The following is a 16,890-nucleotide window of genomic DNA, read 5'->3' on the forward strand; positions in this document are numbered from 1 at the left end:
GCTTGGAGTTGCATGCTCCCCCCCCACCCTCCCCTTTTAAAAAGAAAAGAAAAAAAAAAAGGCTGTTATTGTTCTATTTTTAATCTGCTCACAATACATATATATGTTAAAATAAAAAGAAGGCCTTTATACTTCAATGTCTTTTCATTAAATCATTCTTTCTAGCTTAAAAAAAAAAGTGGAGAGATTTTTTGGCAGATAATAAACAAATGCTTACTTCCTCCTCTGTAGATGCAAATTTAAGATATTTAATCTTCATGTTTTAGTTACAAAGACCCAAATCTTAAAGATCTTTCATGCCAAAACTTAGCCTTGAGACTTGAGAATTTGTCTCTACACATGTTAACTCAAAATAAGAGTTTTCTTCTGCCTCCTTCCTTCATTTAGCAATCGTTTGCACTTCAGCCTTCAGCATTAACAGTTATTTTTCTTGCCCCAGCAGTGCTAAAATAGAACTTCTTTGTATATTGCGGTTACTGTGTGGTTAAACGTCGTATTAGCTATCCTGTAATACATATTAGAGGCCGGATCCTCAGCTCACAGAAGTTGGCTCAGCTCCACGGCAGGCCTGTAGTGCACCGGGGGATCGGGTGAGCACACTGCAGTTACAGTAAATACACAACAGACATTTACACCAACTGAGGATACGCCACCAGTGGCAACCGCTTCTTTTACTTCTCACAGCACAAGTACTACTTTGCTTTACGGAGAATTGCTACACTGTGAACAGAATATCTCTATATAAAAATGAAATGAATTGGCATAATAAAAATTCATTAAAATGTGCTGAGAAAAAGAAAGCTGTTTGCTTTTTAATTACTAAATCCTTTGACCATAGAAAAGTTTAACAGTTAAAGGAAATCAGCTGTTGTACTTTACATCAAAAGCATGGTCAAAAACATATACAAATAACAAGGAAAAGTAGATAAAACAGAAAAAAAGTTTGTGTATAGAATTTTATAGAATTTGTGACCTGATTATTTTTCCAGAACCCCTCCCATCATTAAAAAAAATTCAAATAAAGACCCTACATCTTTTATCTAGGGGGTTAAATGTAGACATATCACCAAGAACAATAAACCACACACGCAACAGGAATCTTGCCAGAAAATCCATTCAGAAAGATTACTTCTCCCATTCAAACTGGGCTTCCAGCAAGTCTGCTTAGGCACTGCTGGAAGGTGGCCAGGCCGTGGGAAAAGCGTGCCTGTTCTGATAAGATACGGACAAACTGTGCTAAGAATTTCCACAGTTCTGTCCTGGAATTTGAATTACTTCAGTACATTGTACAAAGATACAAGTCTTATAAACGTAGGGTGTTGGGGGTTTTTTACTACTAATTTGAGTATATTGGTTCAGTATGCTGAAGAATACTGGCTGAATGAAAAATAAAAGTAACAGAAAGTATGCGAATGGCTTGGAAGAATCTCACTTTTTCAGAACTGCTCCCCGAACTAGGATATTCTGTACAAAGGAGAATTTTTCAATATGTGGTGCTGAAATTAATTCTTCAGAGTCCAGCCTGGGAATTAATAATTTATCCTACTTTCAGCAGCTTTTCCAGGTAATGCAAGTTTGTAATTATTACATCTTGGTAGCTGGGGAATAATGAGCAGAAGGACAATTAGAGATAAGCTCCTTCAGCAAGGATCCCAGAGCAGCGTGCTGTCACCATCCCCTCCCAGTGGTACCTTATGGATGCAGTGCTTCGGCACATTCAGTCCTTCGGTCAAACTCTGCTTGCCAGAGCGCTGCTGGGGGCAGCTGGGCACAGCTCTTCTCCCCTGGGATGCTCCCTGGGCTCCCCCAGCCCCAGGACACTGATGGAGGCAGTTTGGGCATCGTAGCCCCACGCTTGGCCAGCCTCTGTGTGCACAAAGGTAGGGCACGGCACTGCCTCATGTAGGGGACAAGCACCTCATTCACTTCACATCCTAACAGCACCTGCTCACAGCCAACTATGCTGTCCTGGCGCAGAGCAGTCCCTCAGGTAAATGGAGCAGGATGCTCCTGCGGATGGTGCTTGCCTGCCCTGCTTGTATATTCAGGCTTCCCAAAACAAACACCTTCTTCTCAGCAGAAACTTGAACTCCAAACAAGAAGCCCCCAAACTACCTCCTGTCCTGAGCCATTGACAGTTATATCCAGCTGCAGGTTTACCACAGGGCTCTTCCCCTTCTGCATTCTTCCTAGCACCTCACAAACACAGACCTGTTTTCCTGGAGGGTGCTACTTGACCGCCCTCCCTGGTATAGTTACTGCCACCTCCTTTCTGCCCAAGGGTTTGCGTGCTTGTCCCAGTCGCCTCCAGTTTTCCTCCCTTCTTCTCCTTGCTCCCTTTCCCCTCACCCACAGGGAGGCCCGGAGATTTCGGGGCCTTGTCCTGCATCGAGCCCTGTCCCTGCTCCTCCTGTCACGCTTGCTGCTCAATGCCTTGGTCAGCCCCCCATATCCTTTCTTGTTTGATTGTTTCCACATCCCTGAACATCCAGCTTTCATGCTACCGACCTCAAGCTGATAAGGCCCAAATCCTTATAAACCCTTTTTCCATTGATAACACCGCAGTTTTCCCTATTCTCAGGCTTGCTTTCTTCCATCAGAGGCTGCTTGTTTCTGGTGTAATGATCCCAACAAAAGTATCTCTTTTTATTCCTTTAAAGCACCACATTTTCCCTCTGCTTTCTCCATCTGCTCCCCACACCCATGGCTCCCCCCCGCCACCAACCCATAAACTTGCATATCAAAGAAAGATTCCCTACTCCAGGCACAGAGAAAGGCAGCTTTGAGCAGAGCTCACAGACATTGAGCCCCACTGAGAACAAGCTCCGAACGGAGCGTGCGTGCCCTGCCCAGCCCACGCAGCGATGTGGGACTGCCTCTGGATCTGCGCCCGTCCCGCTGCCGCGAGCAGGCTCTGGGGAGAGCAGCTAATTACTTGGTAATGGCAGCAAGAGCCGGAGCTGCGAAATGAAGGTGTCTGTTCCAAGAGGGAAAAAATGCACCATCTCTAGAGGATAGAGGAGTTTTAATACCAGGATATTAATGCAATGTTTAATACCAGGATATTAATGCAGAAATTTCTTTCCGTTAACTATTTTAATGCTTTTTTCAATGTCCCTTTACGTAACTGGAACAATAAGAAAGGGCTTCATCTGAACAACAAGCTGGTCTTTTTATTCCCAGCTCTGTCCTCCACCCACTCTTAGTAATTTCACTGGCTTTTGCTGCTGTGTTGGTGGGATGTCACAACAAATGAAACCCCGCACACCTAACACAAAGGTTTTCCCGAAGTCTATGTTGGCGGTTTTACAGAGCACTACAGCAAGATAACCCAGGCGTCACCCTAGTCCTCATGCATTGCTTTGTGACCCAGCATGCTTCGATTTGTGTCCTTCGTGGAATTTCCTAACCTGCTGGGCTGCACATCCTGCTCTGCTTTGGTTCAAGTGCTACCCCTGTTGGCTTTAGTGTTGGCTTTAGCTACTCCTGGGCCCCTGTTAAAGCAGCTGTTACCAGCCCCCTGCACACAGAGCATCCCAAGAAAGCATGTGTGCCCACATAACAGAGGGCCAATGCTCTGGATGGCACTAAGATCCTCAAAGCCAACAGAGGTAAAACTGTGAGCTTAAAGAGGATGGTCAGACCACAGCGGCATTCCTTCCTCGTCAGTCCCTTCTTTAAAATTGATTCCTAGGAGAGACAAAACAAATACACTTCATAGCAAACCAGCTTAAAAAGAAGTAAGACATGAAGCATGGACACATGTCTTCATGGAAAAGGAAATGAGAATGCTTCACATTGCAAATGAAACCAGTATCTGTGTGACAGGGCATCAAAGGCTAACAACAGCAACCATCAATTCCATTCTCCTGAGGGGGGGAAGTGAGTAGAACAAAATAAGATTTCAAAATGCTTACTTTGATTCAATTTGGGGACAGAAAGTTATAAATTCAGAGATTTTTGCAAAACAATATACTCAGAAAGTGATTTACTTGAATCAAAGTCTTAACATAAAGTCAAAATGAAGAATGTTGACTTGATTAAAACAGTTCAGTATTACTTGAAAATGCTGATGAAACCAGTGTGTTCCCACACAACATCCAGACATTTTAAATGCGCAACATCTTTAAATTATGAGGAGTATTTTACTGGGAGATTTTTTTTCCAGATGGTTTCATTTCAATGCTAAACCAGAAAGCTTATTCTAGGTAAGGAGAGGTGACAAGAGGCGCTTTCCTTCAAAGACTTCACATGAACATCACCTTTCCTTGGGAAGGCTGTCCTGGAGATGGCAGAACTGCAGAAGGCGTGCATGTGTGAAAGAGATACTGCAGGATCAAGCGCATTCAATGAAATGTTCAGTGAAGAAAGAGAGGCAGACATTTCTAAGCAAAAACCAATAAACAGAATAAATTCAGCCCACTGCAGAGAACATCCCACTGCATGAGATCCCACTGATGTCCAGCTTTGAAGAAGTATCTGTGATTTAACCAGTTGTAGATCCTTGCAAACAGGCTTCGGTGGAACTATTCTTCTCAATTCCCCAGTAAATTGCCCTTTGCTACGATAGTAGAAACAGAAAGGCTGTTTTGATATCCATCTCCTTTTGAACAGTGCGCAGGGCCAGATGCAAGCCTGATGTGAAAGCAGAAGGTGGCAGACAGCTGCACCGTCCCTCCTGAGCCTCATGCAGGGTGGAGCTGGGGGGTTTGGCCACTTCGTTTATCCACTCACCTACACCCAGGTTTCATGCACGTAGAGAAAGAAGCCTGCCCGTGCACTAGCACAGCTGGCAGCAAACGAGGAATGCAGTAGTGGCACTCGCCACTGGTGCACAAAGCACCAGCACACATAGCTGCCATTCCTCCCGGTCTTCCAGTGCTACCCAGTCCAAACTGGCTCCCAGGGCCCGGGTGCAACCTGAGGGACCAACCACAGCCCTAGTCTGTGATGTTGAATCTCTTGTCTATCACATCAGTAAAAGAATTCCAAAAAGCACAGTGGGAAGCTGAAGCGCATGTGCACAGGCACACTGTACAACAGGGCTAACGCGTTTCGCCTGTCTGTGTATTTTAGCACCTCTCCCCAGCCAGACCTCTCTGGTCTGCTGCAGCTGCCAGCAGCTCTTAAATGGCTGCGGTCATAGCTGAGACTAAGGGAGGAAGAAGGGAGGGGACGGAAGGAAATATCAATTTTAAAACAATCCCTTTTAAATGCAAGAGAAAAATGGAAATTTGTGAGAGACTGTTCTTGTATGAAAAACAGAAAAAAAAAAAAGAAAAAAAAACTAAGCTCAGTAATTCCTGGCTCGGCTGTGCCAGCCAGTGGATTAGCTCTTCCTTTCACACCCTCTCAATCCGGAAACTTGTGATCTCACCAAGCACTGGAAGGGATTGCTGCTGGCTGCTCCTGGCCCATCTCGCTAGCAGAGGTAACTAAAGTGCTATTCACCAGACGGATGAATGAAAAGCGGAGAGATTTCCTTTGCTGCTCTTATGCAATATGCAGTGCGCAGAGCCAGACCTTTCTGCCTGCTAATTAATGAAACTTGAGATGAGCTGAAGCCAGCCTTCTCGCTCGGGGCACCTGGGTTGGGGGGAAGGAGAAGAGGGGAAGGATAAACCCCAGTGCAAATCCAAATCCAATAAGCTGCCTTTTCTTATCGAAAGTAAAGCACAAGATGCTTAGTCACTTCAGTGTTGTCAACGCTCCAGTTCTTGGCAAAATCAGCCAATTTTCAGAAGTCATAGCTTTTGCAGGCGGTTTCCCTCAGCTTTATTTTCAATAAGAAATCAGTTACTGTAAACCCCCTTTTCATGGAAAAGCTTAAAAATGGACATTTGGGAGCCTGGAGGATCATTACTTAATTCAACAGAGAACTCAAGAGTGGGACAAACCAGGAGCAAGCAGCGGAGATCAAAACTCATGCGGCTTCCCAAGAGCAGCTCCGACAAGACCTCCCTTCCCCGCACACGCACCCCAGGCAGAGATGCTCCCGATGCTCTCCAGGACGTTCCTCACATCAAATCCGAACAGGAACCCGGCACGCTGCAGTAATGGCCCATCACCCAAGGCATTTCGGCTGCAGTAGCCAAGCATTAGCAACAGTGACCAGGCAGCTCTGGGACACGTTCCTCCAGAAAGCGCAGCTTTCTAATCCATCTTTGAAGAACTGGAGAGTAAAGGCAGCCTTGTTCCAAGCGCATGGCAGGGCAAAGAAAGCTGTGGAGGGGAGAGTTGTATCTTGCGTGTAGTGTCAGTGCTCCCCCTCGCCCCAGCCCAGCCCAAAATACCAGGGCAGGTATTTGGCTCACTGAGCAGCGAAATTCTGTGTCATTGGGAGGCGCCACTGCAGCGGATCCAAAGTGACTCAGTGGGAGGATGGCAGCTGCAGGGAGCGAGAGAGAAACGACTCACATGGGGGAAAGGAGGGGAACAGGAACACCATCCCGCCCCATGCACGGGGAGGAGCTGGTCCCCGTCCCAGCTCTGACATGCTGATGGCTCAGCAAAGGGGCTGTGCGTGGACGGGGACTGGAGCAGCTGGAACAAGCACAAGAGACCTGAGACTGTCAGACCAAGGAAGATGTGGCTTCCCTCAGGACGATGCAAATGCAGCATCCATGCACAGGAGGCTCAGCACGCACTTGCAGCCAGGCCAGGGTCATGCAGCTCTGCAGCAACAGAAACCTAAGTATTTCGTTTTTGTGAAAATTTTTATATATATATATATATATATATATACACACACATTTTTAACATCACCAAGTTTCAGGTGACTGTATATGCACCTCCAAAACACAATTAACTAATCCAGCTATTTCCACGACAGCCAAAAAAATCTGGGAAAAGATTAAAGCAAAGTCAGCGACAGCCATTCAAAAACATTTCCCAAGGCACAGCCAACAAAAACTTGTCAAAGCTCATAAGTTATGAACCAATTTGCAAAGAGAGAGCTCTTTTGGCAGCGTGCAGGCAAAGCGTGTCCCTGGGTCCCACGGCACCTCAAGCAGCCATACACACGCGGAGACAGCCCCAGGGGAGGCGGCGGCACAGCTCCAGCACGGCCGTGCCCCGGGGGATGACACCGGCACGGTTCAGTGCTCCAGGCTCAGGTGAATGTTGCAAATACTCTGCGCTGATGAGCAAAGGAAATAAATTGTTCTCATTTGCCTTAAGAGTCGCACTCCTCCCTTCCCACTCAGGAGAAACAAATCCCCGCTTCCCATAGTACTCCCCATTATTTAGTACTTTTTGGTGAACACCGTAAGCAACCAAAGCTGAACCTGCTCCTGTGTTTGGTCTCATAATCTTGCTCCTCAAAAAGTATCCTTTCAGGTCCTGGATTACACTTCTCTCTCCCCCGTCTTTCCCTAACTTCCTCCGGGATAATCCAGCCTCTGTCCCTTCCCACTGCCTCCCAGAGCTCACATATCTGCAGGGCTGCTGCTCCCTCTCACCAAGGCACAAAATAGCTGCAGTCTCAAGGACAGCGGCATGCAAGATCTGAGCATCTTGTTTCTAGTCACTCCCCGATCCCCTTTCACCATTTCTTCTCTCTTCAGCGAAGTGCCTATGATGCTGCTTACAACTTTCTTTAAGTAACAGATTCAAGCTTTGCATTTATTTGTTTTCTCAATCCAGTTGTTTTCTTAATCTTCTACTACACACGAGTCCAGCCAGCACTCTGCACCTCACAACCCATTGTTTCCCTAACCCTAAGATACAAAAAAAGTTTCCCCCACCCTAAAATAGAAATTAGGCAAAAGAAAGTCCACTTTTTAACTGACAGCTTAGCAAGTGGCAGTTCCTGCCCTGCCTACTGCCATATGCCACGTTGGAAATAACTAACAACTGTTTTCATTGAGGGAAGACTGAAGGAACTGCAACACTGTTTTCCGCAGTATACCTGTAAGGCAGAACTGCTCACCAGCCGGGGTGGCAGCTCTTCTACTGCCTGAACTTCAGCCTCAGAACCGAGGACCTTGACTTGAAACTCTCCGGAGTAACTCAGGGGGGTTGCTTCAGTCCACCAATTAATTTCAAATGACGGTCACAACAAAATGTCAATGCAGTAATTTTGTAGTAAATATTTTTTCAGTGAACATGTCTTGGCCTTGACATTGTCATTATTAATAGTGGATCTCTATCTGCCGTGCTGAAAATAACCCTTATTGTGCAGTGAACGTTTTATAATCTCTTACTATTTTTGGTTCACAGTTCCTCCACAACATTTATACAGCACTCTGTCAATGTAGCTCTTTAGGTCCATAACACACATAGCTGCTGTCTAAAATCAGGATTTTCCTAGGAGTAGGCTGTGACTTGCGACATTTTCCCCTCGAAATGCACAATGATTTTTCACATTGTAGTGAAATCCCCCAAGAAGGGTCTGAGATCAAACTCCTTTCCTTTATGACTCAACAGGATCCAAATCTGTCCCTCAAGAGAGCAAATATGCTCTCAGTAACCAACTGTAGCAACAAACCAACTCTTTTCATGAGCTATGCTCTGCTCCACAGCTGAGAAAATACATCTTCTGCTCCCCCAGCTGCAGAGCGCACCTAGCTGAGACTTGCGTGCCAGTAGGTGAACTTCAGCACACCCTGTCCTGCCTGTGCTCCAGCTTTCAACTAACACTTAGAGGCAGCACACGAGGCCATCGCTGCCTTTGTTCCATACACAGAGGGCATTATCCTGCCCTATTCCTCTGGATAAAGGCTGGGGAGGGGAGGGGGAACAGGGAACATATGAAATGCTAGCTCAAATTTACCCATCGCAAGCACGCTGTAGCTTGTGATCCTTTTCAGGTTTTGGAAGCATTACTCCCGTGAGTATCCTGTGAGTTTGCTGTGCTCTAATGTGAGCAGAGAGTCTTTCTGTCAGAAAGAAGGGACAAGAATCAGCATCACAAGAAGAAACACCTGCCCTGACCATCACTTCTATCTTGAAGGCTTGTCAGGAGTTAGCCTGCTATGAACCAAGATCTTCAATGCAGGACAGGGTGCACAGGGCCTCTGCTCCCAGACACCAGTCTGTGCCCGGACCAGCACACAAGGACCATGGATACAGGATGAAATGGAGACGTAAAAGACAAAAGGGTGGACACATCTCCCAACAGAAACTGATACCAGTATCGCTGAACAGTCATCTTTTTCCTGCCTCTGCTCAGCCCCATTTTGTGATTTTCCAGTCCTGTGGGTTTCTACAAGCCATGAAGGAGGACACAGAGTTTAGCAATCAACCCCAAAGACAGGCTGGATTAAGGATTTAGCCTTATAACTTTCCACTAAAAACTGTTCAGCTACTGAACCTGGTAGAGCATGTGCCCAGACATCTTTTGGTAGGAAGATGAACTTGGGTTTATTTTGGCACTCACACACATGCCCTCTCTCCACCCATGCCACGAGACACTGGACAGCAGACAGAGCACATCTGTACCGAGTGGACTGGATGCACCACGAGGCACACTGCCAACCAGAAAGTAATAAAGTCCAGAAAAAGAAACGACGATCAATCCTACAGGAAGAGATTCCTCTCATGTGGTGACAAAAGAAATCCCAAATAAGAGTCATTATATATACCAATTAAATTCTTTAGCTAGAGCAAAAAAATTATTTTAATGGAGAAAAAACTAGGACATTTGGTTAAAATGTTCTCACAGAAATGTTAATTACCACAGGCATTAAGCAAACGGAAACCAAAGCCTACCATTTGTTGAGCACTTTGAAAAGTTTTAATGCAAAAAATGTGCTTGAAAGAAACCTTCAATTTTTCCTCATGAATGAAGGCAAATCCCTGTAAATGAAGCCTACATCTATCATGCTGCTAATCAGTCAGCAGCCACAGATGTAATCCATCAATCAAAACCGTTCCTGTGCAAACTTTCCATAAAAGATAATGGAATTAATTTGGTTTGCTGGATACTGAAACGTGAAAAGATGCCTGCTCTGTTATTTCATCTTGGAGCCCCCCGTTCAGAGACAACAATAATGCCAGATGTAACTAATAGAAGTTACCCTCACAATACCTCCCATCTTCCACCATGTTTATTCTTCTCTGATCCTCCAAGACTGAAGAGTTGTGTAAAAGAAGCTGGGAGTTGCTGCACGACTCCTGCTTTTGGGCAGCAACCTGTCCTGTAATCCCCTGCCTCAGCACGAGGGCAGGGAAAGCTTTGCTCCTCCGGGGCCGGGGAGCCCTTGAGGCAACGTGACAAGCAACCCACGTCACAGGCACCCAGAACACATGCACAGCTGCCTGAGAGCTTTCATCATACCTGCTGTAGCACTCAGCTATAGGAACGGAACTTGATGCTGACCAGGAACATATCTTACAGACAGACCTGCCAGAGAGCATCTGGATGGACGCTGCCTTGAGCCCTACTTACCCTCCAAGAGATGCTGAGGCCAGTAATAAATACTACCTCATTTACTGAAGACTAAAACCTAGAGAAGCATTCTGGGTGAGGTAGCCTCATTAGAACTCATTTATAACCAACCCAAAACAGATTAAAAGCTATTTAGGGTTCATGATAAAATGAAAGCACTGACTGGTACTCTGAAACTCATGAAAGCAAAGTATCTAGTATTATTTCACGCTCAACATACACACATACATATAAACATATAAAGGCATGTATTTCTTGTACTCCCGTGGCACACGAGGATAATTTCCTGAAGCTAAGAGCACTGTTTTGGGGTCTATTTTTGGTAGTCTGTACAGAATCTCACACTGCCACATTCAGTGATGACAAACAGTTTGCTCTGCATCTAAATACATTTACTCAACTTCTGCTCTCAGATGCACGTATGCAGTTCTTCTTGTGGTCATAATGATTTGTGGTTCTGTACAATATTTACCCTACAAACCAGAATGATATTAGAAGAGCAAGTCTTGTTTACTTTGTAAGTTATACATTACATTTTCTATTACCAGAGGAAGCTAGTATGGTTTGCTGTGTAAGTATGCAACCCATACTCCAGAATATTTCAAGTTATTGATGATCAACAAATACAAGTAAGCCCACGATAACTTGCAAATAAAGGCAGAACATAAAAACTAAAAATTTCAGCAATCCAGAAATGCTGATACTACAAAGTTTGGGTTTGTTCTAGTAGGAAACATGCTATGTTTTTTTAAGATATTTAGCAAAAATGAAATTTTATTTTAACTGTTGCCCAGAAGAAAACAAGTCTCATCACTTTGATGGAACAAACATCCTTTGAAGGAACAAACCAGACTTTCTCCAGCATTTATGAGAAAAAGTCAGATCCTTTCAAGTATACGAAAATGTAACCTATCTCCATCTTCTTGTATAGGATTCTGGGGAAATGATGTAAACATTGATGTAAACTTTGCTTTTCATGCCAGGCTACATCCAGGTATTTCTCCTATGCTGAGACAGAATCCAGAGCAATCTACTGCTTAGCGCTCTACTTTTGCATTAAATTATGTGCATACAGCTACTCCCACTAATATAAAATTCAGTCTGAATAATTTTCTGTATGTTACCTTGTAGAGGTGCATATCATTTAAGTAACAAGAATACTTCTTTCCCTTTGACAACATATTTTTTTGGTGTTGTTGTTGCTGTTCTTGGTACATTAAAATTTATATATGTAGTCTGGTCAGTGTTTCTCCTGTAAGGGAAGGAAGCTATTTTATTTTCCAGCTAAAGAAAATCTACAGCTCTAAGATGATTTATGCACGGGGAAATAAACCATTAACACAAAGGATGAAGAATGAGCTGATAATCACTCCCTTCTCCACAGTCCAGCACAAGACTGGCAAGAAAAATTAAGATGACAAAGTCACTAATATGCAAAAGATAAAATAAAGTCTTCTAAAAATCACAAGACATTTGGCTAAAAAGAAAAAAAAAAACACCAGTAAACACAAGTGATTAGGACTATAACATATTCTTCGCAGTGAGAGCAGAGGTATTCCAGCTGTCCAGCCTTCCCTCAGACTCCTCTGCTAGTGCTGCCACAAACACAGCCTCCGACCCTGCAGTAACAAGCAGCCATCCAGCAGAAAAAGGCACCTGCAGAGAGCCTTCCTGTGGCACGACCTCACCTCTCCCCAGGATGATTTTAAACACTCTGGCAGCCCGGTCAGACGTTCACAACCATCTGACTGATTTGGGAGGTTGGGAGAGGGAGGATTTTCATCCGATACCCAATCATTATAAGGGTACTACAACTTTTGCAGAATCATTTCTAAATGGAAGCTGCTGATACAGTGATCTTAGCTACTCAAAGTGCAAAGAGCAAGAACAGAGGGGTCCATGAATCTAAATTGTCTAAAGAACAAGGCTTTAGTTTAAATTCAGTTTTCTAGAAGTTACCTCAACTGATGAAGCTTCTTCTACAGTCAGTAAAGAGGTGGGTAAAACTTTGGAGGGCAATTAGTATTACTAATAGTCCATTTTAAGATGTAAGGATTGCCCCCTAGAAGTGTGCTTGTCTTTATGCACCTTATGAGGACCTTAGACAATTAATTACCTTATTTTCAGGTAGATAAAGCTGAAGAGCCTGTGATTTTTCAATCTGCAAAGGAAAACTTTACAAGGAACACGACCAAAGTTTATAGAATTGAGAGAGAGACATAAAGGGAAGGTGAAATTCATTCACCAGACCTGGCCCACCGAAGTGCATAGGCCAGTGAGAAAAAAGCAATCATTCCCCAAAATGCTAGCCGCCAGAATCTCACTAGAGCTCTGAAAAATGATGGAGGTTCATCATCCTAACAGATCCTGTCATTTAGAAGAACGGAGAATGAAATTGGTGCAACTTCTGGCAATTCTCGCAATCCACTGTTTGACCTGTATGACTCTTTTAGGGGAGGTGCAAGATGTGGATCATGATGGAGATGTTCTACTCAGTTCTGTAAGTTTAGCTATATTACACACTGATATGATAACGACTGTCAGGATTCAAGTGTTCATCACTTCCACACTATTCTCAGAGGGCCAAAGCTCTATAAATCAGGTAAGGCAGAACTGCCTTGCATGGAGACAAGATGAAGACATTGCCAATCTGATTATAAATGTAACATGTTCTTTTTATGAAGAGACTGCTGTCAGTATATATTGACCATATTATATACTCACCACTGCCTTCCAAATCCTCAGAAATATGATTTTCCCTTTGGGATATTTAAGTAAAGTAAAAGTTCACCTTTAAAACAATGTTAAGCAATAGCTTTCCATGTTACCTTCCAACACATACTACCGCTTCAGCCTACAGACGCTGTTTTTCCTTCAGCAGAGGATTTCAAGTTGTTTGACTATACCTTGCTTATTTTACACAAATGCTCTTCCTTTCTTACAGATGGATACGATCCGTTGAAGACCTGGAACATTTTATCCCATAGCAAAACTCATTCACAGTACCATCTGTTCTTCCTGCAGGGGCACAGTAACGCCAGAAACTGTTTAACATTCCATAAATTAAGACCATATAATGGATAGCTCATTGTTAAATGGAAGCAAGGAATAATTTGGAACCTGATGACAGATATTTTGCTGGGAATTTGCCTTATAAATAGTATCCAATGTATTATTTTTGGTTTGCTTCCTTAAAAATGTCACATACAACGTTAAGCAGCAAAGGCATGTCACAACCAGGACCATCCTAATGCTTGACTTTATCCCCACTTCCATCAGGGTCAGCCGGATCCTTTCTAATGACTTCAGAGGGGTTGCATTGGTCCAATGGGTTAGAACAGATTCACTGAAAAAACAGATTCTGTTCTCATTTACCCTGGTTTGCGTTTGTTGCATCTGTATGATAAATTATCTAAGAGAACAGAATTCAATCTTTAGGTTTAAGAGCCATTAAAATATCAATGTAACATCTATAAAATATGACATATGTTGCACTTACACACACACACACCGTTTCACTTATTGGTAAGAAACCCTAGCCAGAAACGAACTGTTACTTGTTATTCCTTTCTACTTCAAAATACTAAGACATGCAGAAGTTTAATCAATAAAAGGGTTGGACATAAAATCCTACTATGACTATGTATCATTTAACATGAAAACAGCCTTATTTTGCCATCCATACAGAGAAACCGCAATTAAATAGAAGCCTATAACAAAAAAATAGAGCCCGCAAAAGAAATCAATACTTCTTAATTGGAAAAAAATGGCACTGCAAAATCCTCCGCCCAAGAGAGGGGCTGAGTGGCACCGTGCCCAGTGCTCCGGGCTGCCTGGGGACAAGCAGTCCTCCCTAACATGCAACCCTCGTCACACGCGCCGGGAGCTGCGTGTGAGCTGTGCTTCCCCGTCCCAGTGCACAAGCTGCACTTCTTAAATCAGAAAAGTGCTATATGGCAGCGTGCCTCAGGACTTGTTGGGGAAACAGAGAAACCAACGACCTTACACGCTCAAAGCATTAAGAATTAGCGTCTAAAGCTCGAGCTATGTCTGTGGAGTCGTTACTTAAGACTACGTAAGTAAGCTTATACAATTACTACCATCTCTTTGTGAAGCTCTCACATTGCTACAATAAAATTCGCAGAAGCAGCGCACTTCCAGCCCAAGCATTACAGTTCCCAGAGACAATGCAGATACGTTTCCATCCCATCAGGTCCTTGGCGGTGGGGGAAGGGCAGGAGTGGTGGGGAGGGGGAAATGCAACCTGAGAAGTGGTAAGTGTGTCAAAATCCAAATTACTTGGAGATATTTTGCAGCACAATCATCCTTTATGCTTGTGCAGCTCGGCTCATATGGCTCACATTCAGCCTGTCACACCGAATCATTGCTACTTCTTGACTTGCATTAACAAAAACAAACCTAACTTTTGCTTCAGTATGTGAGGTAAAATGCTCTCCGAATCCACAATCAAAAGGCCAGAAGCAGCACTAAAAATAATTGCTTTTGTAAGAAGCTCACTTCTGACGAGAAGTGAAAAAAAACTCCGTGAAGTTCTGCCTAACAGCACTAGCACACATGTGTTGCTTATGGAGCATTTCGCAGAAAATCGTACTGCAAAAAGCTTTGTCCATACGCAGAGCAGACACGGCTTTAGCAGTCTTACCTAACAAAGCAAACCCGCCTCTATCTACTTAAGTCTTTAAATTGAATTAAACCAAAGATATTTAGCAAAAGTTTCAGAGTATCACGGAGAGTTAGAAAGTAAATCTGGAAAACAGAGTACAAAATCAAAGAGTAAACACAGCCAGATAAAATCTTTGCAACTAGCAGAAAATAAGGCACAAAGCAAAGCCAGCACTCGAACAAAGTTATTTTACGCTTCTCCCAACAAATTGCAACAAACGTCCAGTTAGGAAAGATTTCTGCTGACCTGTGGATGTGCAGCACTGTAGATGCAGTGAGTTTTCCTATCACCTTTTGTTCCCAGCCATGTCAGCTGTGCTCTGCTCCAAGTGCTGCTCACACTCCCAAATCCCCTTTTCCAGCTCTATCTTAGGAACTGCCCAGATTTTGTAGTGTAATCTGAGCAGGGAAGTACCATGTGCCTATGATATGGTTAATTCACTTTTTACCCCCCGCGATGCCTAAGGAAGCTGCCTCGCATTTCAAAGCTCTGCCTGCGACCGCCTGACCCAGGTATGGCCGGGGCAGCACCGGGGCTGCCTCCTCTGTGCGGACGGGGCCGTTAAAGAGCTCGTTCCCAAATTGCAGATCCCGGGACAGGGGCTGCACCCAGCCACTGACGACCATGGTTCCCCTTCCTGGGGTGCTTGGTGCACAGCGGGGCACAGTGCCCCACATTGAAGGGAGCCAGTCCCATTGCCCAGGGCCACCACCACTGAGCTGGGGGCACCGCTGTCCCCAGGACAAATACGAGGCCCTTCACAGAGACAGCTCTGGCAAGGCCCAGTGAGCCCCACTGAAGCTCAGGCATCTGGTCCGGGACCTCTGGCAATGAAGACGTTAAATGGGGCATGCTGCAAGACTCCCAACCACTCCTCTCCAGTGCTGCCATCAGCTAAGTGAGAAACCCTCCCAGCTTCTTCTGTTAACAAAAGAAAGCTCTCCACACACAATAACAAAACTTCTTTCTGTTAATTATTCTGTTAAGATTCTTCTATTTTCATCGGTCTACTTTTGTTTTGTATTTGCAGTCGCCATCACAGAATCACAGTGGCTGAGGTTGGAAGGGCCCTCTGGGGACCACCCAGTCCAATACACACCGATAAGATCCCTGTCCAGCCTTCTCTTCTCCAGGCTAACCAGGCCCAGCTCTCTCAGCCTCTCCTCATAAGAGATGCTCCTGTCCCCTCATCATCTTCATAGCCTTCCGCTGGACTCGCTCCAGGAGCTCCATGTCTATCTTGTAGAGAGGAGCCCAGAACGGGGCACAGGACTCCATGCTTAATGATGAGAAGTCTGCACTGCAGAGGGGAAGGAAATGCCTCTTCTTCCCAAATTCTGCACTGGGAAGAGTTAAACCAGCTGCGAAGCTGCCAAACACACATAGAGCAGCGTGGTGCAGAGAAGACAGAGCAGTCTTTGAGCCCTGTCACTCCCGCTCATCCAGTCCCAGCCACACCATCAGGTCCTAAGTACAGTACACCAAAACCCGGGTGATTTACAACCAGTACTGACCTGGCGTAACTTTCTCCTCAATTTTTAGGCCTTGGAAAGGGCAAAGCCTAAGCAGCCAATGGTTGTGTTATTTCCCAACTTTCTTGAACGCAACCTCCGTGTAATCCCAATGTCAATACTGTCAGTATTTCAAACGCTCCTAAATCAAATTACACAGGAAGGCTGAAGGGGCATCCAGCCCCACTTGGCAAGGACTCACCAAAGAAATGGGTGATTTCTATTCACGGTCTTGGCCAAGCCTGGGCAGAGGGAGGAAACAGCTAGAGCTGCTTTCAAACGGCTGAGAAGGAGCCCTTAGGAGA

The 16,890-nt window shown here is 44.6% G+C and overlaps 1 protein-coding gene across 7 annotated transcripts in view; it reads right to left on the bottom strand.

Annotated features, from left to right (window-relative positions):
- Window positions 1-16,890, bottom strand: part of FBLN2 (fibulin 2) — a 105,970-nt gene that overhangs the window by 78,584 nt on the left and 10,496 nt on the right. For 2 of the 7 annotated variants that reach the window (XM_083796415.1, XM_083796409.1), the window contains exon 1: window positions 15,321-15,476. The exons of 3 other annotated variants lie outside the window; for them this stretch is intronic. The gene's annotated coding sequence lies outside the window, so the exon portion shown is untranslated. Of the gene's footprint in view, window positions 1-5,978; window positions 6,284-15,320; window positions 15,477-16,787; window positions 16,882-16,890 lie in introns of those variants that run through there. 2 more of the 7 variants (XM_083796413.1, XM_083796414.1) reach the window with 2 other exon arrangements.

This window comes from Anser anser (assembly GCF_964211835.1).
Source record: "Anser anser genome assembly, chromosome: 12".
NCBI classification, from domain to species: domain Eukaryota; kingdom Metazoa; phylum Chordata; class Aves; order Anseriformes; family Anatidae; genus Anser; species Anser anser.